Here is a 22,997-nt window from a genome sequence, read left to right as displayed (position 1 = left end):
GCTGAGGCGGTCTGAAGCCAGATGCCTGGAGACTCTTCCAGGTCTCCCATGCAGTGCAGGGTTCCAAGATCTTGGACCGTTTTTTACTGCTTTCCCAGGCCACATGTAGGGAGCTGGATGGGAAGTGGGGCCACTGGGATTAGAACCGGCACCCATATAGGATCCAAGCGCATGCAAAGTGAGGACTTTAGCGGCTACACTACTGTGCTGGGCCCTATCTTTAAAAAAAATCTTTGGATTGGCTCAGCTGCAGTCGAATCAACAGATGGAAGCTCTTCTTCTCTGTCTCTCTGTATATCTGGCTTTTCAATAAAAATAAGTAAATCTTTTAAAAATTGTTTATTTGAAAGGGGCCCAGCACAGTGGCCTAGTGGCTAAAGTCCTCACCTTGAACACCCCGGGATCCCATATGGGCACCAGTTCTAATCCCGGTAGTCCCGCTTCCCATCCAGCTCCCTGCTTGTGGCCTGGGAAAGCAGTCGAGGACGGCCCAAAGCCTTGGGACCCTGCACCCATGTGGGAGACCCAGAAGAGGTTCCTGGTTCCCGCCTTCAGATCGGCACAGCACTGGCTGTTGCGCTCACTTGGGGAGTGAATCATCGGATGGAAGATCTTCCTCTCTGTCTCTCCTCCTTTCTGTATATCTGCCTTTCCAATAAAATAAATAAATCTTTAAAAAAAATGTTTATTTGAAAGGCAGAAGAACAGAGAGATAGTGAGAAACTTACACACAGAGAAGGAGAGAATTCTTCCATCTGCTGGCTCACTCCCCGGCCGAGTCCAGGAAGCTGGAACTCCATCCTGGTCTCCTCTGTGGGTGGCAAGGGCACAAGCACTTGGGTTATCTTCTACCTCTTCTTCTTCAGTAGTATTTATTTACTTGAAAGGCAGAGCAGAGTTACAGAGAAGTTGAAGGAGCATTCCATTCTTAAAGTTATTCCGTTCTGAAATAACTTTGGGACAAGGGACTGTTGGATGAATGTTGCAGTCCCGTGCCTGGCTCCACAGGGCGAAGGAAGCCCACTGCCTTCCAACCCAGATGGTGCAGGAAATAGTGAAGAAAGAACACATTTGCAACAGGCTTTTGCGTATGGGTAGCTCTTCCATTCCTCACTGCCGGGGAGATTTGGAAGCAATAAGCTCGCAGCAGATTGGCCCGGAGGACATGTCTCTAGTTCTGCGTAGCTGTGACACACAAGAAAAAAAGAGCAAACCTGATGCAAGAAAGCCCCTCGAAGTACAGGCTGCGAGGGCTGCAGACTCGAGCCCAGCAGGATTGTGCTTGTTTTCATCATCTGGATCTGAGACGGCTGCCTACAGAATCCAACGTGCACAGCCCGCAAGGCTCAGTGGAGTCCCAGAATCTCCCAGAAATGGCCTGAGCAGGGGTGTCAAGCGCAGGCACCCCATCTTCCACAGCAGACAGTGCTGGCCGCTGTGACACCCCTGCAGGTCTCAGGAAACCCCACCATTATTCCAGCTGCCCCAAGAGCCAAGGGTCTCTCCCAGTACCCCCTGGAGTGCTTTCCCTTTACTTTCTGCCAAATCTTTGGGCGATTCCAGTCTTTGGCGCACCTGAGCCAATAGCAGAAGGCAGTTTTTGAAGTGCTCCCTTTGCTTGGATGTCCTGGCACAGTGCTGGGTAGCACTCAACAAACCAAGGCGTTGGAACAAAAAGGCATCCACAACAAAAATCACCTTAGTGACTAAGCATTTGAAGTGGGAAGTGGGCGGCTAGGATCGTCTGAGCAGGACCGCACAGGTTTGACACGTGTGAGTGACCTCTTCTTTCAGCCTTGCCTTCCCCTTCAGAGTTTGTGATAGCTCGGTTCTCTTCGTCTCGTCAGAAAGCGCCATCACTGTTACAGTGAGCAAGCCTGCCCTCACGAGACTGAGAGTTGAGGGGTGGGGAAGAACAGGTGGAAGAGATTCCACTTTAGGAACTGATAAGAAGAGAAAAGCGGAAATGTGGACATGATCCATTTCTTTCATTAATCCCATGAACATCCTTTTAAATGTTTACTTTTTATTAAATATTTATTTATTTACTTAAAAATTAGAGTTACAGAGGGGAGACAGGGAGAGGCAGATCTTCTAAATGCTGGCTTACTTCCCAAATGGTCACAATAGCCAAAGCTGAGCTGACCCAAAGCCGGGATCCAGGAGCTTCTTCCAGGTCTCCCAAGTGTGTTCAGGTGCTTAGGTCATCCTCTGCTGCTTTCCCAGGCCATTAGTAAGGAGCTGGATCAAAAGTGGAGCAGCTGGGACTTGAAGCAGCACCCATAGAAGATGCCGGTGCTGTAAGCAGAGAATTAGCCTACTGTGCCACTGTGCATGCCCCATGTGTTTACTTACTTGCTTTCATTTACTTGAAAGTGCAACACAGAGAGAGTCCCCATCCACTGGTTCACTCTCCAGATGTCTATAACAGCCAAAGCGGGGCCAGGCTGCAGCCAGGAACCAGGAACTCCACCTGGACCCTGCATGTGGGTGGCAGGGGCCGTGGTCATCTTCAGCTCCCTTTCACATGCATTAGCAGAAAGCTGGATCAGAAGTGAAGGAGCGGACCCAGCACCATAGCCTAGTAGCTAAGTCCTCACTTTGCATGAGCTGGGATCCCATATGGGCATCAGTTTGTGTCCTGGTGGCCCCACTTTCAATCCAGTCCCCTGCTTGTGGCCTGGGAAGGCATTTGAGGATGGCCCAAAGCCTTGGGACCCTTTACCCAAGTGAGAGACCTGGAAAAGCTCCTAGTTGCTGGCTTCGGATCAGCTTAGCACCAGCTGTGCGGTAAGTTGGGGAGTGGAGCAGCAGACAAAAGATCTTTCTCCTGATCTCTCCTTCTCTCTGTAAATATTCCTTTCCAATAAAAATAAATAAAATCTTAAAAAAAAAAAAAAAGTGAAGGAACAATGGCCCAGCACAATGGCCTAGTGGCTAAATTCTTGCCTTGCACACGCCAGGATCCCATATGGGCGCCAGGTCATGTCCCAGGTGCTCCACTTCCTCCAGCTCCCTGCTTGTAGCCTGGGAAAGCAGTAGAGGACAGCCCAAAGCTTTGGGACCCTGCACTCACATGAGAGACCTGGAAGAAGCTCCTGGCTTCAGCTCAGCTAGGCTCTGGCTGTTGCGGTCACTTGGGGAGTGAATTGACAGACAGAGGACCTTTCTGTCTCTCGTTCCCTCAGTAAATCTGCCTTTCCAATAATAAAGAAGTAAATCTTTAAAAAGGACACAAAAAAAAAAAAAAAAGGAAGGAAGGAAGGAGTTTGAGCAGAACCAGCACTCCAGTGTGCGAGCATCCCAAGTGGTGGCTTAACAGGTATACATTAACTACCTCTCCTTTTTCCTGGAATATCTTCACTTGGTATCAGTCTCCAAAATGAATACCATTTTCTTCATGATCACCCGCTAACAACACACCCATTAGTGTTAGTGTTCATTTCTCTTTCTTTCTAAGAGATTGACTTATTTTATTTGAAAGGCAGGTTTACAGAGAGAGGAGAGATCTTCCATCCACTGTCTTACTTCTCAAATGGCCACACAGCCAGAGCTGGGCCAGGCTAAAGCCAGGAGACAGGTGCTTCTTCTGGGTCTCCCGCATGGGTGCAGGGACCCAAGGACTTGGGGCCGCTTTGGCTGCTTTCCCAGGCACATTAGCAGGGAGCTGATGGGAAGTGGTGCAGGCAAGACTTGAACCAGCCTCCATATGGGATCCAATGGCTCAGACAGAAGAAGCCTGAGTAATTTTCCAAGTAATGTTTATCTCTTTCATTAATTGATAAATGGATTGAAACTAGAGTGTACAGATTCTTAATTATGAATAAAGCAAAATAGGGTCACTACTAACCTGAGATAAATCCAAGAAAATGCTGATGTGTACCCTGGGAAGCAGTAGTGATGGCTTAAGTTCTTTGGATCCCTGACATCCACATGGAAGACCTGGGTGGAGTATTCAGTTTGATCCATTACAGGACATGAGCAAGCAAATTAGAGTACTTTCTTTCTCCCTGTTTCCCAAATAAATAATAATCTCACTAAAAATTTTAGGGACCAACGATGTAGCACAGTGACTTAAGCTACCTCCTGCAGTGCTGGCATCAGGTACCAGAATGCTGTTTTGAGTCCCAATTGCTCCACTTCCCATCCAGCTTCCTGCTAATGCGCCTGGGAAAACAGCCAAGTTCTTGGGGGCTCTACCATCCATGTGGGAGACCCAAATGGAATCCTAGCCTCTTGGTTTTAGCCTCGTCTTGTGGTCATTTCAGGAATGAACTAGTGATAGCTCTGACACTCTGCCTTTAAACAGTTTTATTTATTTATTTATTTATGATTCAAGGTCTGCTTGTGCTTGAGGAAGAGTTAGGAGAGATGAGTGTCTGCGGGTGAGATGCTAGAGGTGCCCCCTCCTGTGGCCCTCTTGTGCATGGTGCTGTCCTTGGTTTGGTGAGACGTCCAGCAGACACGTAGTAGTGCTCCGAGGCCTTTAGCCACATAGGCAGCTGGAGAGCGAGCAGTTCTCTGCACATCATGTGCTTCTTCTTGTCTTGCGAGAAGCCAGCTGCTTTCCCTAACTGCTGCCCCATGACCTTCATCTCTCAACCCAACACCCACTCTTACCCAGAAAGGAGAAGAGCCTGAAGAAGCTTTAAAAAAAAAATTTTTTTTTTTAAATCCTGGAATGTTCCTGCCCCAAAGATCAAAGCCAAGCTCAGAGAAATCTCCACGTAGCATCTTCCCTCGTGTTTTATTCTCAGCAAAAATCAAGAATGTAGCCTGAGCTCAGGGCTCCACAGCCAAGTGAAAGGAGGTTTCACCTTCTTGCTTTGCTTTCTGATCCCAAAGGCACGGACCCCAGGTCAAGGCTGTGGCCTCTCTTTGAGCCATGTGTTATGGGCCAATAGCAAACTCAGCTGGGTCTAGACTCAAAGAAGTTGTGGGGCAGTGGGAGGAAGTAACTGTGAGTGACACACGCATGTGTGCTGTGTCCACACAGTGACTGCTGACACCTCCCTGGGTCTCTCGCTCCCTCTGCCGCTACTGTGCCTACTGGCCCTCCAGGGACTGCCCCTGGCTTCTTAACCAGTGTGGTGAACCCTGGGCAGTTCTCCAGCCTCTGCTGTCTCTGTTCTTGTGTCTTGGTTTCCAGGGCTCCCCATTCCTCAGCAGCTCCCTCTGCCCGTTTCCAGAGTCCTCCCTAGGGGATCCCACCCAAAGCCCCAGCTCCGCCTGCTTCCAGCATGTCCTTTGCCCCCTTAGTCAATTCCGTTTTTTGTTCCCCTCAGAGGAACCAGAAGGCAACTGATAGAGTGTTACTGATTCCTCAGTGTCCCAGCACAGCGCACAGTGGGAGGCTCTCCTCACCCCTGACACTCCATCCTGTGCTGTCCTGTCCTGCTCAGCTCTGCTCTAGCACCTAACTATAGCTGCCCCTTATCTCCAGTCACAGCCTTACAGCTTCACCCCCTAGCCACTGGCAGGCTGAGGCTCTTCACTCACTCCTCTCTCTGCATTCTGTCTGGTTGTCTTCCTAAACACAGAGTGTATGATGCCTGCTAAGCTTTGGGTGTCATTGGCGGATCCCCAAGGGTCCACCGCATTTGGCAGCTGTATACCCAGGATTATCCTACTGGGAAAAGATGGAGCCTTAGGAGGGGGTCGGGTTCCTAGCAGGAGGCCCTTTGCAGTGCTCCCCAGAGGTTGTACCAAAGGAGCAAGCCTGACCCCACCAGCTCTCTGGGCTCCCGTTCGGAGGTGCAGTGTCTTGCTTGTTTGCACTATGTCATTGCCATCTGTACCATGCTCCAGCCATGGCAAAGCCCTGCCTGGCACCTGGACTATGCCCTTCTCTCCTGAAACTCCCCAAACTGAGAACAAAGAAAACCTTTTTGCTTCTTAAGTCTGTTTCGTGGCAGTATACCCTGACAAGGTCAAATGTGTTTTTCTTTTTTTTTTCAAGATTTGTTTATTTATTGGAAAGTCAGATATACAGAGAGGAGGAGAGACAGAGAGGAAGATCTTTTGTCCGATGATTCACTTCCCAAGTGAGTGCAACGGCCGATGCTATGCCGATCCGAAGGCGAGGACTTTAGCTGCTAGGTCACCTGGCCCAAATGTGTTTTTCTGAAGAGAAAAAATTAGAAGAGTGCTGTGGAAACTTCGAGGGTAAGAACTCTGAGCCCCTAACAGTGAACTGAATGCCCCATCTGTGTTGCAGTGTGCAATTCAATGAGGCCAACAGAGAAGCAGGTGGACAAAACAAACCACAGAGAGCAGATGGAAGGACACGGTGATCAGATAAAAGTGCTTGGGTGGGGAGGCAGGCACTCACGTTCTGGTGGGGACTCCTCGCCCTTCCCTTCCTCCTCCCAGGGGCCCTGAAGAAGCACAGGTGTCAGGACAGCTGGGCAGCTGCTGAGGCTAGCAAGGGGTGGGGAGGACAGGGAGCTCTGAGTCAGAGATGTAGACCACCAGGAGCACGGGCGGGAAGTGCTGAATCTAAGATTGATGAGCAACTGTCAGGGTCAGTCAGCTTATTCCCTCCTGAAAGTCTTCCTGGATAGACAGTTAAAACACAGGGAGCTTTATAATGTGCCTGGAGATGGCTGGGCCCAAGGTCCTCACCTTGCTGTTAGAAAAGCATTTCAGATGTGAATCAGAGACACACAGTCTATGGGCACACCCACCACGTCTCCCTCCCTCTCCCTTCTCATGCTGGACAGAGGGACTGCTGGGTGAGGCATTCCTGTCTCTACTCCCCAGTGCTTCCCCGGTGCAGTGTTACTGGATCCAGTAGTTTCTTCCACCTGCCCTGATGGGGCTGAGAAGAATCTCCTGAGCTGTCTGCTGCGGTGGAGAGCGGGGAGGCTGGGACCCAGCCACAAGGTCACTGTCCTGGACAGGAGTTTGAAGTGGCATTGGCTGTGTTTCCCAAGGCGCGCGTCTACGTTACTTCCGGCATTTCCTTGCACAGTCCTCTGGTTCTTCAGCACCCCTCACCCGCAAAAGCTCATGTCCACCTCGTGTCACACAATCCCAGCTGCTGTTTATATAGAGCTTTGTCATCTCTGTGAACCTAAGAGGAAAGCTGGACACAGGCGACTTTGGAAGAGTGTTTCAAACAGAACAAGGAGGCTCTGCATGGGGGGCAGGACTCAGGCCCACTTCTAGCTGCTGCCTGGGACTGCAAACCAGGCTGCTTCAGCCCTTGGCAGTTGGCTCCTGGAAGGAGGGCCAGGGTGCCATCAGACCCTTAGGATCTTACTCTCAGGACCATTCCTCCGCGTGCATGTGTGTGTTCTGTTCCTGGCCACCTGTTGGCCACGTTCTTGTCCGTTCCTCCACACCTAAGCCCCACAGTTCCTGTCTTCCTTGGAACCTTGCCTCCAAGGTCTTTGCACCTGTAATCATCGAATTGTGAGTCTTGATTCCATATAAAGACTTTCTCATAGAGTTTTGAGGTGGGGAAGAACTTTTCCTTCCTTCCTTCCTTCCTTGATTTATTTGTTTGAAAGGCAGAGTGACAGAGAATGGGGAAGAGACAGAGAGAACTACCATCTGCTGGTTCATTCCCCAAATGGCCATAACTGTTGAGGCTAGTCCAGGCCAAGGCAGCAGCCAGACCTCTACCCAGATCTCCCATGTGCTTGGCAGAGACTTAAGTACTTGAGCCTTCTGCTGCATTTCCGGGAGCGTTAGTAGGGAATTAGATCAGCAACAGAGAAGCCAGGATTTGAAGCAATGCTTATAAGGAATGCTGATGTCACAAGCAATGGTTTAACCCCCTACACAATATGCCAATACCCCCCTCAACAATGCCTGCCAAACATTTTCATAAATAATGACTAACTTATCCCTTGGAATAACCCAGGAAGCTGAGTACTTCGTCCAATTGACAGGTGAGGTCTAGCACCATCCCAAGACCTGTTCCACGGGCAATGGGCGGCAGGTGTAGGAGTTGGGTAAGGAAGCCCCATTCAGGGTTGTGTCTTTCATGTTGGCTAGAGGCAGTTTGCAGCCATTCTTGATCCCAGCCTGCTCTGTTGAACTAAATTCAGTCAGTCCTGAGGCCAGCTATCCCCGCTGTGCCATCCTTTTCATTCCCATCCACCCTTGCTTGTTTTTTTTTTTCTTTTAAGATTTATTTACTTTTATTGGAAAGGCAGATTTACAGAAAGAAGGAGAGACAGAGAAAGAAAAATGTCTTCCATTTATGGTTCGCTCCCCAAATGGCTACTATGGCTGGAGCTCAATGGATCCGAAGCTAGGAGCCTGGAGCTTCTTTTGGGTTTCCCACATGGATGCAGGGGCGTAAGGCTTTGGGCTATTCTTCACTGCTTTCCCAGGCCATTATCAGGGAGCTGGTTCAGAAGTGGAGCAGCAGGTCCGGCACAATGCTCAGTGGCTAAGTCCTCACCTTGCCAGTGCCAGAATCCCATACAAGTACTGGTTGGTTCATGTCCCGGCTGCTCCACTTGCCATACAGCTCCTTTTCTGCTTGCGGCCTGGTAAAGTCATCCAGGGTCATAAGAGTTCGGCCATTCTCAACTGCTTTCCCAAGCTATAAGCAGGGAGATGGATGGGAAGCAGGGCCAGGGGGACAGGAACTGGTGCCCATATGGTATCCCGATGCATGTACAGTGAGGACGTTAGCCACTAGGCTATCATGCTGGGTCCTAAATAAATTTTTTTTTTAAGTGGAACAGTGCCCATATGGGATGTCCATGCTCTAAGACAGAGGATTATCCTGTTGAGCCATTGCACCAGCCCCAGCCACTCCTGCTTTTTCTGCGATTTCATTCAACCACCAGCCACTCAGGGTCCCCTCTTCTGGAACAGACATTTGCGTGAAAGGCAGAACGGCTGGGCAGAGAGCAGAAGCGAAGGCACACAGGAGACAAAAACAGACAGGCTGAGACAGCTGCCCCCTATCCCCCGCTCAGCAGGCGCCCCTCAGCAGACAGGTCACCAAGGAGCATCTGCTCCCTGGCAGACACTCGCCCCTTGCCCCAGGGCTGCGCCCTTCCAGATCCCTGCTTCCTCTTCACTTCAGGGTCAGATCCAGCTGTGGGTATAGACCCCCGAGGCCAGGAAGAGCTGCATCGAACTCACTGTCTTCTTATCACCCTGCTTCTGCTCACAGTTAACTTGATCTCCACCCCTTGTACATGGGTGATCCCAGTGAATCTTGCAAGCAAAGAGTCTCAGTTACTTTGTACCCTAGCAGACTGCAACAAAAAGTGGAGAGTGGAGCAGTGGGGGAGACACTAGTTAAAGGACACACACTTCCAATGAAACAGCAGAATCAGGTCTCTTGTCTGTTACCTATCTACAGTTGATAATTATGTGCCATGTACTGTGGTCCTTGGTGTCCCCGAGCAGCTGATGCCAGGACCCACTTACTATTATTTTTAAAGATTCACTTTATTATTTATTTGAAGGGCAGAACAAGAGAGAGAGAGAAAGAATCTCCTAGGTACTGAATCACTGCCCGGATGATTACACAATGATCAGGGCTAGGGGCCAGGCTGAAACTGGGGATCTGAAACTCCACCTGCATCTCCCATGTGAATGCAGGGGCTCAAGCACTGGGATCACCTTGTACTACTCCCTCAGGTGCATCAGTAGAGAGTTGAACCTGAAGTAGAGCAACTGGGACTCAAACCGGCACTCACATGGGATGCTGATACTGCGGACGGTGGCTTAATCTCTCTGTGCCACTAGGCCAACCCAATAGGGCCCACATTGGAGACCAAAGTCTATATAATTACAAGCTCCCCTAGTTTTAAACCATCTCCACATTACTTATACCTAAGCCAGTGTGTCTACCATGTACATAGCTTTTTTACTGGGTTGCTTAGGGAATGACAAGGGGCATTCTAGATAGGCTCAGTACACACATGGTTCTATTTGCCTTTAGTTGAATCTGCAAGCAAGGAACCTGGCCAGAGGGAGGTAGCCTGTCCTCACAGTGTCTAGCAGGGAAGATTGGAAGTGTCCTCAGCATGCAAAAATCATACTTGCGTACAAGGCTGCTGCTGTTGAACAGCTCCATGTAGCTACAGCGCACGTATCAAAACACTCAGACAGGCACCTTCAATTGACTCAAGTTTTTACTGGCCAATTAAAAACAAAGACAATAAAGCTGAGAGTTGAGGTGTAACAAATGAGATTAAGGCTCAGAGCTTGCCAAAGGGCCCTGTGCCGGCAGGTGGTCACCTCACGATGCCCACCCAAAGGCCTTGGTTCCCTCCATTCTGAAAGGTCTCCTCAGCCAGCCCACACTGGGCATCACCTTTTTCTTTCTCTTTCTTGCTTCCTTTCTCTCTCCCTCTCTCTCTTTTTCTTTCTTTCTCTCCCTCCCTCTCTTCCTTCCTTCTTTGCTTTGCTTCTTCTTTCTTTTTCTTTTCTTTCTTTTTTTTTTTTAAGATTTATTCACTTCCATTAAAAAGTCAGATCCACAAAAAGGAGAAACAGAAAGATCCTCCATCTGCTGGTTCACTCCCCAAGTAGCCACAACGTCTGGGGCTGAGCTGATCTGAAGCTGGGAGCCAGGAGCTTCCTCTAGGTCTCCTATGCAGGCGCAGGGTCCCAAGACTTTGGGCTATCCTGTACCATCTTCCCAGACCACAAGTAGGGAGCTATATGGGAAGTGAAGCAGCCAGGATATGAACCAGTGCCCATACAGGATCCCATGCATGCAAGGCAAGGACTTCAGCCACTAGGCTCCCACACTGGGCCCTGGGTACCACCTTTACTGTGCATGGGCACACTTGATTTTGAGTAGCTTTTTTATAATTATGAGTGCTCATTGTTGTCTTTTTAACTTTGCATCATGGTTTCCTCTTCTCTCTCTCTCTCTCTCAAAGATTTACTTATTTTAATTGGAGAGGCAGATTCACAGAGGGAAGGAGAGACAACCATCTTCCATCTGCTGGTTTCTTCTCCAAGTGGCTGCAACAGCTGAAGCTGAGCCAATCCAGAGACAGGAGGGAGAAACTTCTTCAGGATCTCTCATGTAGGTGCAGGGTCCCAAGACTTAGGGCCGTCCTCCACTGCTTTCCCAAGCCACAAGCAGGGAGCTAGATGGCAAGTGGAGCAGCCAGGACACCAGCCTGCATCCATGTGGGACCCCAGAACTTTTAAGGTGTGGTTTTAACCTTTGAGCTATTGTGCCAGATCTGTAAGCCTGTGTTTTTAGGTGCAGGTTTGCTAAGCCTACCTTCCCAGGACATACCTGTCCCAGCCAGGACCAGGGCAGATGCTCAGACCCCACCCTATTTGTATACTCTGGAAAACCACTCTGCTCCTTATAAAAAGAGGTGGAAGGCTGGTGAGAGCGCTCTTCCCCCTGTGTCCCATCTCAGGTGGCCTCTTCCTGCGCTCTTACCCGCGGGTGGACATCTCCCACTGTGGTACTGTTTCCACTTTTTTCTCCTCCTGTTTACCCACCACCCCTCGGCCCACTCACATTGGTTATTTCTCTGTGTGGGGCAGCCTGCACTCATGCGCAGATTTTCAGTTTATTCCCTCAATACTCATGAAGCTCTGTTCCCATTGACACATAATCCTAGATTCTGCTTGGTGTTTTTACCTCCATGGGAAACAAGAACATTGGATTGGAAATTAATATATTCACTGTCCACATCAGTACAGGCGATCAATACTTAAAATAACTGTAGGGGCTCTCCTTGAAGCACAGGTTAGGTGCCCACTTGTAATGCCGGCATCCCATGTTGGAGTGCAGGTTAGAGTCCCAGCTGCTGTGCTTTTGATCCAGTTTCTTGCTAATGTGCCTGAGAAGGCAGTGGAGGATTTGACCCAAGTGCTTGAGCCCATGCTACCCTTGTGGGAGGCCTAGATGGAGTTCCTGGCTCCCACCTGGCCAATTCATAACTACTGTGCACATTTGGGGAGTGGAACAGTAAATGGAGTATCTGCCTCTCTCTGGCACTCTGCCTTTCAGATAAACAATTCATTTTTTTTTTTAATCATAGCTACAGCTTTTCATAAAGAAAGCAGAAGGAGGGTGACCCTACTAGGATAGCTGAGAGAATTAGCGAAGAAGGTGCCTGCTTTTGGTCTAGAGCAATGGGTAGAAGCTTTCCAATGATGATTAGAGTTACACTTTCTGCCCTGTTATATCTGCCCATTCATTTTAGTACTGGACCAGGGAGCAGGGAGACACACTGGGGATGTCTTAGATCCTGTTTGGGCCAGTGTCCTGGGTGCCACACGTGACCTTCCTGCAGCTTCCTCCAAAGCAATTACAAGTACTTTACCAAGAGACCCACACCGACTTCCCTCTCCACACCTAATTAAGAAAACTGAGAGACATATCAGCTCTAAAGGAAACCCTGATTAAAAACAGCCTGTTTAAAGATCAATAAACTTGGCTTAATCCCTCCAGTGGAAACAGAGACTCCTGTCTGCTTTCCCTAAAAAGTCAGTATTTACACAAAGCCCGATGGTGCCGTGCTCCGAGACTCGGAGGTGCCCTGCGCTCCCAGCCAGCCGCCGGCCCGCTCTAATCCTGCATGACTTATTTGGCTAGGACTAATCTCAGCTCCAGGCTTGCTTACATTTTTGGGTTACCCTTTTGCCTGGAATGCATCTCTGTGTTCTCATTAGAGCTGTCTCCAAGGCCGGCCCTCGCTGGCTCCCTGCTCGCCCGCTTGCTCGTCTCTTGTTGCTGATATTTTCCGTCCTGCCCTGAGCTATCCCGAGTGCTCCAGCACAGCCAGGCCCTGGCGTGTTCCCCATCACTCTTGACACTCTCTGTCCCTGAGCCAGGCCCCACCAGGCCCTGCCTCCCTCCCCCTGCCTCTGCAGCCACGCCCAGCTGCAGCCCTGCTTGGCTCATCACCAGAGGATTTTTATTTTTTTAAACATTCTTTTTTTAGCTACACAATACATTTTATGATTTTCCATAGAAAGCTGTAAAGCAAAACAATAAGAAGAGTCCATGTAAGTCACTCCCCAGGAGCTGACCCTGGGTCAAGCACTCCGAGTTTTTCTGTCATGAGTTTTATTTAGAAAAAGATTCTGTGTTGTGTGTTTCATTATAAAAGTAATATAGGCTTTGATATGATGTGGTGAAAACTGTATTTAACCTCAGCAGGTTTATTTCCCCCTCCCAGTACCGTGTAACCCCAAACCGATTTTAGAAAAACATAATAGGAGAAGCCAAAATTGAGAGGGAATTCCTACAAAATCCCCGGGAGGAACCCTGCAGGCAATCAAGCTCATCAAAAACCCAGGGAGTCTGAGGAAGTCACCGTGTAGGAGAGCCATGGGGCACTGAGAGCCACTGGGCACATGGTGTCCTGGGTGGGGTGCTGGGCCAGAAAACAGCCCCAGTGAAGACTTTCAAAGTCCCATGATTTTAACATCTATCAGTTAACAATCATGTATCAATATTAGTCCATTACTTACAACAAATACAAGATGTTAACAACAGGGGAATCCAGGTGTGGGGTCTCTAACTCCTCATCATCTTTGTAGGTTTCCTGTGAAGCTAAAACTAGCCTCAAAGCAGATGCTGACATTTAGAAAGAATGGTGTTATTCTTGGGGGAGAAAAAAATTCACGCCTTATGAACATGTGGGTAATAAAAGGTGTCCACTCTGTACTCCAATTCCCTGTCTAACAGCTGGCCTTGATGCGATTTTCTGGGAATGTTCCCTCTTTGTTGCGTAGTAGAACTCATGTCGCAGATACAAATACAGTTTTGAATGCTGGCTGCTGCTGCTTTTGTTTGTTTAATGGCACAGCATACTTTTTTTTCATATCCTTAAGAACTCTTCTTAAAGACCATTTTACAGGCTGTGCAGTCTCTGTCAGGGCTTATCCAGCCCTTCGCTTCCAGGACCTTTGCTTTCATGACCGTGTCCTGGGGTGTTTCCTCTCACAGAGAACACCCCTGTATTCTCCAAGCAGCATCTTCATCCATGCTCTCCTGGGGCCACCACAAACTCTCTCGGTCCAATGTGCTTCAGAAGTCTGGGTGTAGAGGCTTTCCTCGCTCCACCTCTTAACCTTGTCATTGTTTCTTATGACAAAGGAGTCTGTCATCCATTTGGTGTGACCCAGGGGTTGTGTGAACCTCAGCACGTGGAGTACTTGAGTTCTCGGGCTCCAAATGCCAGCGACTTGCTCAGATCCTCGGAGGCATCAGTGATGGTACACATGGGAGACCTGGATGGCATTTTCAGTTCCCAGCTTTCGCTGGTGTAGTTCTGATCATTGTGGGCATTTGTGGAGTGCCACAGAGGTTGGAAGAAATTCTGCCTTTCAAAGAAATTATTTTAAAACATGGCAATTGCAAAGCTCTGTTCATGATACAGTAAATTATTTTGGCATTTTATTTATGCTTAAATTTTTTATGTATATTTACTTTTGGAGCAGGTGCATGTGTGGGCATGTGCACAGACACATACACACACACACACACGGAACACCTTAAAAGTGACTCCTATGCATGTGTTTTCCAGTTTTTCTAAAACCAGTGGGAATTGCTTTTTCTCATGTTGACTTTTTTGGAAACTTTAATGGATGGTGTCCACACAGTCGAGTGTGGGTGCAGAGGCTTCCCTCAGGGAGGGAGGGATGGTGTGGAAGACATGGGGGTGCCCTGGTTCTAGGAGAGAGGTCTCTAAAGCGCTGGGAGGTGGCATGAGGTCCCGAGGTCAGGGTGTGGGAAGGGCTTCACTGCCCTTGTCAGGAGTGGGGTGGTCACACACCCTCCTCTGAGAGGAGTCTCAGAGGGTTGTGATGGCTTCAAGGGCAGCCTTGGGACCAGAACGGTAGCAGTACTCACTCTGCAATCTCACCTTGGACGGCTGTGAACATGAGGCTGGGCTAGAAGTTGAGATTGGTGGATGGAAGGCAGTGTTTGCGTGAATCCCCCTGGAAAGTAGACTCCACCCACCTGGAGGGGCTGACTCCCTTGGTGTCTCTGAAGGTCCCTTCTGTACAGTATTTGTTAGTTGTTGCCACAGAACCTGAAAATGTGGTGGCTTGGCACAGTGTCAGTCTTCTCCGAGTCTCAGCTGGTAAAGGAATGTGGGATTGGATTAGCAGCAACTGGTGAGGGATAGCTCACGAGGCTGAGGTCACATGCAACAGGGCCTGGGACTACAGGTGCAGCTTCCAAGCTGACTGACCCACACAACTGGCAATGTGCTGCTGTTGCCTGTTACAAGGGGGCCGCAATGCCTTGCCAGGTAGACCCTCGCAGGGTTGGCTTCCCTTACAACAGGTGATCCAGGGTGAGCAGGCCTCGTCTCGGAAGCCAGCCCACTGTATCATTTTCATACACAAGTTGGCCCCATTTTGTGCGTTGGCAACAGCGGGGGCAAGATCCAGAAAAAGGGGGGTAGAGGCGGACAACTGACCTAACAGTTAAGATGTCCATGTTCTACACTGGAGCGCCTAGGTGTGATACACAGCTCAGGCTCCCATTCCAGCTTCCTACTAACAGGGGCCCTGGGAGACAGCGGTGATGGCTCAAGTGCTGGGTTCCTGTCGCCTGCAAGTTCAGATTGGGTTCTGTGTTCCTAGTTTTTTATGGCATAGCCCCAACCTATGTAGGCAGTTGGGGAGTGAATCAGTGGATGCAAGTACTGTCTCTCTCTCTCTTAACTTACAACTCTCTCCTTCCATCTATTTCTCTCTTTCTGACTCTACAAAAATAAAATAACACAACAAAAGACAAAAGCCAGGAAGTGATGTCCGTTGGGTGCTATCTTGGACGCCAGGTACCACCTGTTCCACAGGACTGAGCCATGGTTGTTTCTCCATCATTGAACTCATGGGTAGGCCTGAAGGCAGAGGAGAAACCAACTCTGGGGCTAGGGGTTCCAGAATCCTTGTCAGTTACAGGCATTGTGGCACAGCAGGTCAAGCTGCCACTGGGAGACCCACAGCCTATGTTGGAATGCTGATTCATGTCCTGGCTACTCTGTGCTTCCCATGCAGCTTCCTGCTAATGTGGACCAAGGGATGTAGTGGTAATGATAAGGGATGTAGTGGTAATGACGCTAATGATTGGGCATCTGCTACCAAATAGGAGACCTGGATGGTATTTTCTTCTCCTGCCTGTGACCTGGCCCAGCCCTAGCCAGGATGGGCATTTTGGGGAATAAACTAGCTCATGGAAGCCCTTTGGTCAGTCTATCTCTCTCTCTCTCTCTGCTTCTCAAATAAATAATTTTAAAATCCTTTTCAAGCCTAGGGAAGAACTGGAAAGCACTACATGGACCCCTTGACCTTAGTGTTTCCATTGGTAGCCTTCTCCATGTTTGCTCTTGTTCTCCCTTCCTCTTTTTTTACTAAGCCACATGAAAGTTGTGGATGTCAAGGCATTCGTTGTTGAATGCTTTGAGGACAGATGTACTCCCCTCCATGACCATGATACTGTTCTGGTACTCAAGACATGAGACATGGGTACAGCGTTATCTAAGGCAGAGTCCATATTCAGTTTCTCCAGTATGATCTTTTAAAAAGCTATTTGCTTATGGGCCTAACACAATGGTTCAGTGGTTAAATCCTCACCTTGCAAATGCCGGGATCCCATATGGCCACGGGTTCATGTCTCAGCTGCTCCACTTCCTTTCCAGTTACCTGCTTGTGGCCTAGGGAAGCAATAGAGGATGATCCAATGCCTTGGGATCCTGCATGCACATGGGAGAACTGGAGGAAGCTCCTGGATCTTGGCTTTGGATCAGCTTAGATCTGGCTATTGTGACCATTTGGGGAGTGAACTGAATGGGTGGAAATTTTTGTTTCTCTTTCTCTCTGTAAATGTGGCTTTCCAAGAAAAATAAATAATAAAATATATTTTTAAAGTTATTTGTTTATGTCGTGACATAGCAGGTTAGGCCACCGCCTACGATGCCAGCATTCCTTATCAGAACACAGGCTCCAGTCCTGGCTGCTCTGCCTCCAATGCAGCTTCCTACCAACCCACCTGGGAAAGTGGTGGAAGATGGTCCAGGACTTGGGCTGAGTACAGAGCCAGAGCAGCACTGAGTGATAGGTGCAGAGTCAATGATGCACTGAGCTCACCCATGGTTCAGCATTAGTCTCACCCCAAGAGGCCAGTCAAGCCCCTCTTCTCCAGGATGGGCTCTCTCTTAGCATCCTATGTTCTTTCACATCTTTCCCTTCTGTGATGATGCGTCCAAAAGTTCATGCAAAATAGAATTGAAAGGCATATCTATTTTGTTGCAAAAACATGTCATTATGATGTGTGTAAGTTTTCGGAACCTACATAAAATGCAATTTAAAAAGAGATTTATTTGAAAGTGTTACAGAGAGAAGAGAGACAGAGAATTTTCCATCTACTGGTTCACTCCCCAAATGACCACAATAGCCAGTACTGCACCAGGTTGAAACCAGAAGCCAGGAGCTTCATCCAGTTTCCCACATGCATGGCAGAGGCCCAAGTTCTTGGGCCATATTCTGATGCTTTCCCAGGTGTGTTAACAGGGAGAGCTGGATTGGAAGTGAAATAGTCAGGATAGGAATCTGGAGGCTGGTATCACAGGCAGTGGCTTAATCCACTTTGTCACAGTGCCAGCCGCATGCATGTTTGTTTTTACAAAATATTTGAACCACTGACACCCACCTTGGAGATCCAGATAGATAGCCAGTCTCCTGGCTTCAGCCTCATTCAGTCCTGGCCCTTACAACCACCTGGGGAATGGATCAGCAGATAGAACTCCCTCCCCCCTCTCTAATTTTGCCTTTTAAGTAAACAAAACTTTTTGGTAAAGATTTATTTTTGTTTTAATTGGAAAAGCAAATTTACAGAGGGAAGGAGAGACAGAAAGATCTTTTATTGCGTGGTTCACTCCCCAAGTGGCTGCATTGGCTAGAGCTGATGCGATCCAAAGCCTGGAACCAGGATCTTCTTTAAGGTCTCCCACTTAGATGCAGGGTGCCAAGGCTTTGAGCCATGCTCCACTGCTTCCCCACGCCACAAGCAGGGAACTGGATGGGAAGTGGAGCAGCTAGAACATGAACTGGCGGCCATATGGGATCCCAGCACTTGCAAGGTGAGAATTTAGCCAGTAAGCTATTATTCTGGGGCAAAATGAACAAAAAAATAAGAATTTGTTAGAATAAAAATTAATCTGCTATGGACTTAATGAATTTTGGGTCCTACCTGTGGTTGCCTTGGCAGAGCCAGACCAAAGGATTGTACAGGCCTGTTATGCATGTCCTTGTTAGGAGCTGCTCAGGGCCTAGGGAGTGAGCCAACCAAGTTTTATTTTTTTATTTTTTATTTTTTTAAAAGATTTATTTATTTATTGGAAAGTCAGATATACAGAGGAGGAGAGACAGAGAGGAAGATCTTCCGTCCAATGATTCACTCCCCAAGTGAGCGCAACGGCCGATGCTATGCCGATCTGAAGCCAGGATCCAGGAACTTCTTCCGGGTCTCCCACACGGGTGCAGGGTCCCAAGGATTTGGACTGTCCTCAACTGCTTTCCCAGGCCACAGACAGGGAGCTGGATGGGAAGTGGAGCTGCTGGAATTAGAACCAGCGCCCATATGGGATCCCGGCGCATTCAAGGCGAAGACTTTAGCTGCTAGGCCACGCCGCTGGCCCCCAAGCAGGTTTTAGACAGAGAACCTCTTTTCATCTCTCAAAGCTGAGCCTGTAGCGTGGCTCTTCCCAGCGTGCCCAGGCTGAGAGCCCAGCTGTACCATCTCAACGGAGGACTGCTAATCCTCTGTGATAGCTTTTAGGAGAGTTTGCTTGTTTTGGGATGCTAGTTTCTCTCCTTAATAATCAAAGTTACAAGTTGACTCTCAAAGTCACAAGTTGGCTCAAATATCTTTCTGTTACCATGATCACTAACTGCCTTTAGAGGTGAAGAAATATGAAGCTGATGCAAAGAGATGAGGAAGAGTCAGAGGGAAGAAGGAAAGGATGGGCGTGTGTGCTGCTGCCACATGGGCTGCAGTATTTGAACAAGTCAGCAGGTGTCAGCAGCAAACACGACTCAGGGAAGCCTTCAGCAGGGAGGTTCCTTTACTCTCCAAAGAATCTAAAAGTGTTCAATACAAAGTTCAGATTCCTAATTAGGACATCCTGGACCCTTGAGATTTGCCAAAATCCTCCTCCCCCCCTTTTTTTAAAAGATTTTTTTTTTATTGGAAAGGCGGATATACAGAAAGGAGGAGAGACAGAGAGGAAGATTGCCCATCCGATGATTCACTCCTCAAGTAAGTGCAATGGCCAGTGCTGTGTCGATCCAAAGCCAGGAACAAGGAACCTCTTCCGGGTCTCCCACGCGGGTGCAGGGTCCCAAAGCTTTGGGCCGTCCTCGACTGCTTTCCCAGGCCACAAGCAGGGAGTTGGGTGGGAAGTGGGGCCGCCGGGATTAGAACTGATGCCCATATGGGATCCTGGCTCATGCAAGACGAGGACTTTAGCCACTATGTTATCACCCCGGGCCCCCCAAATCAGTTTTTATGGGTTCATTTCTTGCCAATTAAGTCATCCATTCAGAGGTTTATTCACATATATGTATATTTTTAAAGATTTATTTATTTTTCTTGGAAAGGCAGACTACAGAGAGGAGATACAAAGAGAAAGATCTTCTATCCACTGATTCACTCTCCAAGTGGCTGCCAATGACTGGAGCTGAGCTGATCTGAAGCCAGGAGCCAAAAATCTCTTCCAGGTCTCCTACATGGGTACAGGGTCACAAGACTTGGACCGTCCTCCACTGCTTTCGCAGGCCTCAAGCAGAGAGCTGAATGGGAAGTGGAGCAGCCAGGACATGAAACAGTGCCCATATGGGATCCTGGTGCATACAAGGTGAGGGCTTTAGCGACTAGGCTACCACACCAGACCCAAACATTCATATTTGTGAGATATTATTCTGGAGGTCTGGAGATTAAAAATAAATAAATAAATAAATAAATAAGAATGGGGCCCAGCATGGTAGCCTAGTGGCTAAAGTCCTTGCACACACTGTGATCCCATATGGGTGCCAGTTCTAATCCCAGTGGCCTCGCTTCCCATCCAGTTCCCTGCTTGTGGCCTGGGAAAGCAGTTGAGGATGGCCCAAAGCCTTAGGACCCTGCATCTGTGTGGGAGACCCAGAAGAGCTCTTGGCTCCTGGTTTCAGATCAGCGCAGGTCAGGCTATTGTAGCTTCTTGGAGAGTGAATCATCAGGTGGAAGATCTTCCTCTATGTCTCTCCTCCTCTCGATATATCTGACTTTCTAATAGAAATGAAATAAATCTTTGAAAAAAAAAAAGACAAGAGATTTCATAGCTGCTCTTGAGAGCTTCTCTGACTACTGTGCCTGGGAGGGGGCCAAGCTGCCATGATCTCTATCTTCTCTCTGTCTCTCTCTGTCTCTCTTTGTCTCTCTCTCTCTCTCTCTCTCTGTCACACACACACACAGAAAGGCTTACGGAAGATACACTGAATTGACTTCTCAGGAAGGAGACCTGCTCAGCCCCAGCAGATTAGCTGGGGATTTGGTTCCTACTCCTTGCATCCTGTTGCATCACAGTTCCTAGGATGTCGCCCTCATGACCTGGTCAAAGTGGGGTCATGATCACTGCTTGCATCAGTTTGCGAAAAGGGAAGAGAAAAAGTGAAGGTCAAGCCATCTCCTTTGATACATGAAATACAATAGTCATGCACACATCCCAAGTGCTGACTTAGTCACATGGCCACAGCTAGCGTAAGGGAGGCTGGGAAATGTAGTCTTTGTTTGGCCATGGGTGTTGAGCTAATAGCATGGAGCAGCTGGCATCCTGGTCAGGAAGGATGTCTCTTGGTCCCACACCCCTGCTCTCCAGAACTTAACATTATTTTAGTTGGTACATGACAACGGTTTTATCTTCTGTTGGCATCAGTCACACAGTGACAGTTTAGAAATGCAAGTACCTATGGATTTCTGATCAGTGGGATTATCTGTGGCAATTTACTAATGCATGCTATATATTCATGTGTTTTATGTGGCTTGTGCGCCGTGAGGACAAGGACTTTCCAAGTGACAACTGAGATGATGAATTTCCAGGACAATGAGATTTAGAATCCACTTGTTCTACCCCATGGGAATGTGATGCCTGTGGGCTGTTAGAAACATGAACAGAAGCTACGCAGGTGGAAGAGGGAGAACTCTGTAGAGCGTGAGCAGCATCTGCAGAGGCCTGTAGTCACAAAGTATATTTGTATTGGTGGGACGGAGGCAGGGAGGAGCCTGCAGAGATGGAGCAGAGGCGGATCACTCCCGGCCTTATGCACCAAACAAAAGCACCGGGCTTTGCCCTGCAGAGTAGAGATGAGAGGCACCATCTTGGTCCAAGATCTACATCCATGGGCTCAGATTCCCATCACTCCCTGTGGGTCAGCTCCTCTTCCTGCTAGCTGACTGGCAGCTCTGGGGATAAACACTTGACCCGGGGAAGGCCAATGATATCCTTCCTCTCAGGAACTCAAAGTAGGGGTTGAGACAGTAGTCACAGAGCAGAGGTTGGGTGCAATGGGTCAAATTCCTGCTTGTGACATCTGCATCCCATGCTGGAGTGCCTGGTTCATGTACCAGTTGTGTTTCCAATCCAGCTTCCTGCTAACACACATCCTGGGAGGCAGTGGTAATGGCTTAAGTGCTTGTGTTCCTGCCACACACGTGGGAAACCCCGATGAGGTTGCAGACTCTTAGTGCTGGCCTGGCCCAGTCCTGGCTGATGCTGACATTTAGAGACCAAATCAATGGATGAAAGATATTCTCTCTTTATCTAACTTTCAGATAAAATAAAGATTTCTGTTTTAAGATTTATTTTTATTGGAAAGGTTGATTTACAGAGAGGCGAGATAGAAAGATCTTCCATCTACTGGCTCACTCCCCAAATGTCCACAATGGCTGGGGCTACAGAGCTGAGCTGATCCGAAGCCAGGAAACAGGAGCTTTGGCCTATCCTCTGCTAGTTTCCCAGGCCACAAGCAGGGAGCTGGATGGGAAGTGAAGCAGCCAGGATACAAACTTGCACCCATATGGGATGCCAGTGCTTGCAAATGGTGGATTAGCCAATTGAGCCATTGTGCTGGGCCCCAAATGAAGGTTTTTAAAAATAAAAATAAGAGGGCCCGGCACAGTGGCCTAGTGGCTAAAGTCCTTGCCTTGAATGCTCCGGGATCCCATATGAGCGCCGGTTCTAATTCCAGCAGCTCCACTTCCCATCCAGCTCCCTGCTTGTAGCCTGGGAAAGCAGTTGAGGACGGCCCAAAGCTTTGAGACCCTGCACCCGTGTGGGAGACCTGGAGGAAGTTCCTGGATCCTGGCTTCGGATTGGCATAGCATCGGCCGTTGTGCTCACTTGGGGAGTGAATCATTGGACAGAAGATCTTTCTTTCTGTCTCTCCTCCTCTGTATATCTGACTTTGTAATAAAATAAATAAATCTTTTAAAAAATGAATAAATAAAAATAGGAACTACAATCATTGCTTGTTGGTTTTTAGGACTGTATGGAATACCCTGGAAACTGTGGGGGCAGCCCGATGAACTATCTGAATGCGTGGACAGAGGCGGTCTGCAGACACAGAGGGCTGGAGCGGCTGTGCAGAGCCATGCAAAGTGGCTCGTCAGTAAAGGCGTTCTTGGATTTCTGCCCCGTCTCCAATCCCTAGGCCCAGTTTACAGGTACTATTTTTCGGATTGACATCATTTCATCTTAAATTAAGGCAAATGTGGTATCTAACCTTTTGGGATTGGCTCATTTCCCTTAACATAATGGTTTCCAGTTGGACCCATTTGGCCACAAAGAACTGCATTGCTTTTTTTTTTTTTTTAATAGCTGAGTAGTATTCCATGGAGTAAATGAACCATAGCTTTCTTATCCAGTCTTCTGTTGATGGGCATTTCAGTTGCTTCCAAGTTTTTGCAATTATTGATTCTACACATGTCCAACAGTTTTATTGGGAATCCATCTTTCATCTGGATGCAGGGATGCATGTTCCAT

The 22,997-nt window shown here is 48.5% G+C and overlaps 1 protein-coding gene across 1 annotated transcript in view; it reads left to right on the top strand.

Annotated features, from left to right (window-relative positions):
- Nucleotides 1-22,673, top strand: part of DCTN6 (dynactin subunit 6) — a 59,324-nt gene extending 36,651 nt beyond the window's left edge. The window contains exon 8 of the transcript XR_005885285.1: nt 22,498-22,673. The gene's annotated coding sequence lies outside the window, so the exon portion shown is untranslated. The remainder of the gene's footprint in view (nt 1-22,497) is intronic.
- Nucleotides 22,674-22,997: the final 324 nt, after the last annotated feature.

Source organism: Ochotona curzoniae, unplaced genomic scaffold (genome assembly GCF_017591425.1).
Source record: "Ochotona curzoniae isolate NIBS_2020 unplaced genomic scaffold, NIBS_Ocur_1.0 contig_899, whole genome shotgun sequence".
Classification (NCBI taxonomy): Eukaryota; Metazoa; Chordata; class Mammalia; order Lagomorpha; family Ochotonidae; genus Ochotona; species Ochotona curzoniae.
The sequence above is the reverse complement of the archived record's forward strand: the minus strand, read 5'-3'. Positions and strand labels throughout refer to the sequence as shown.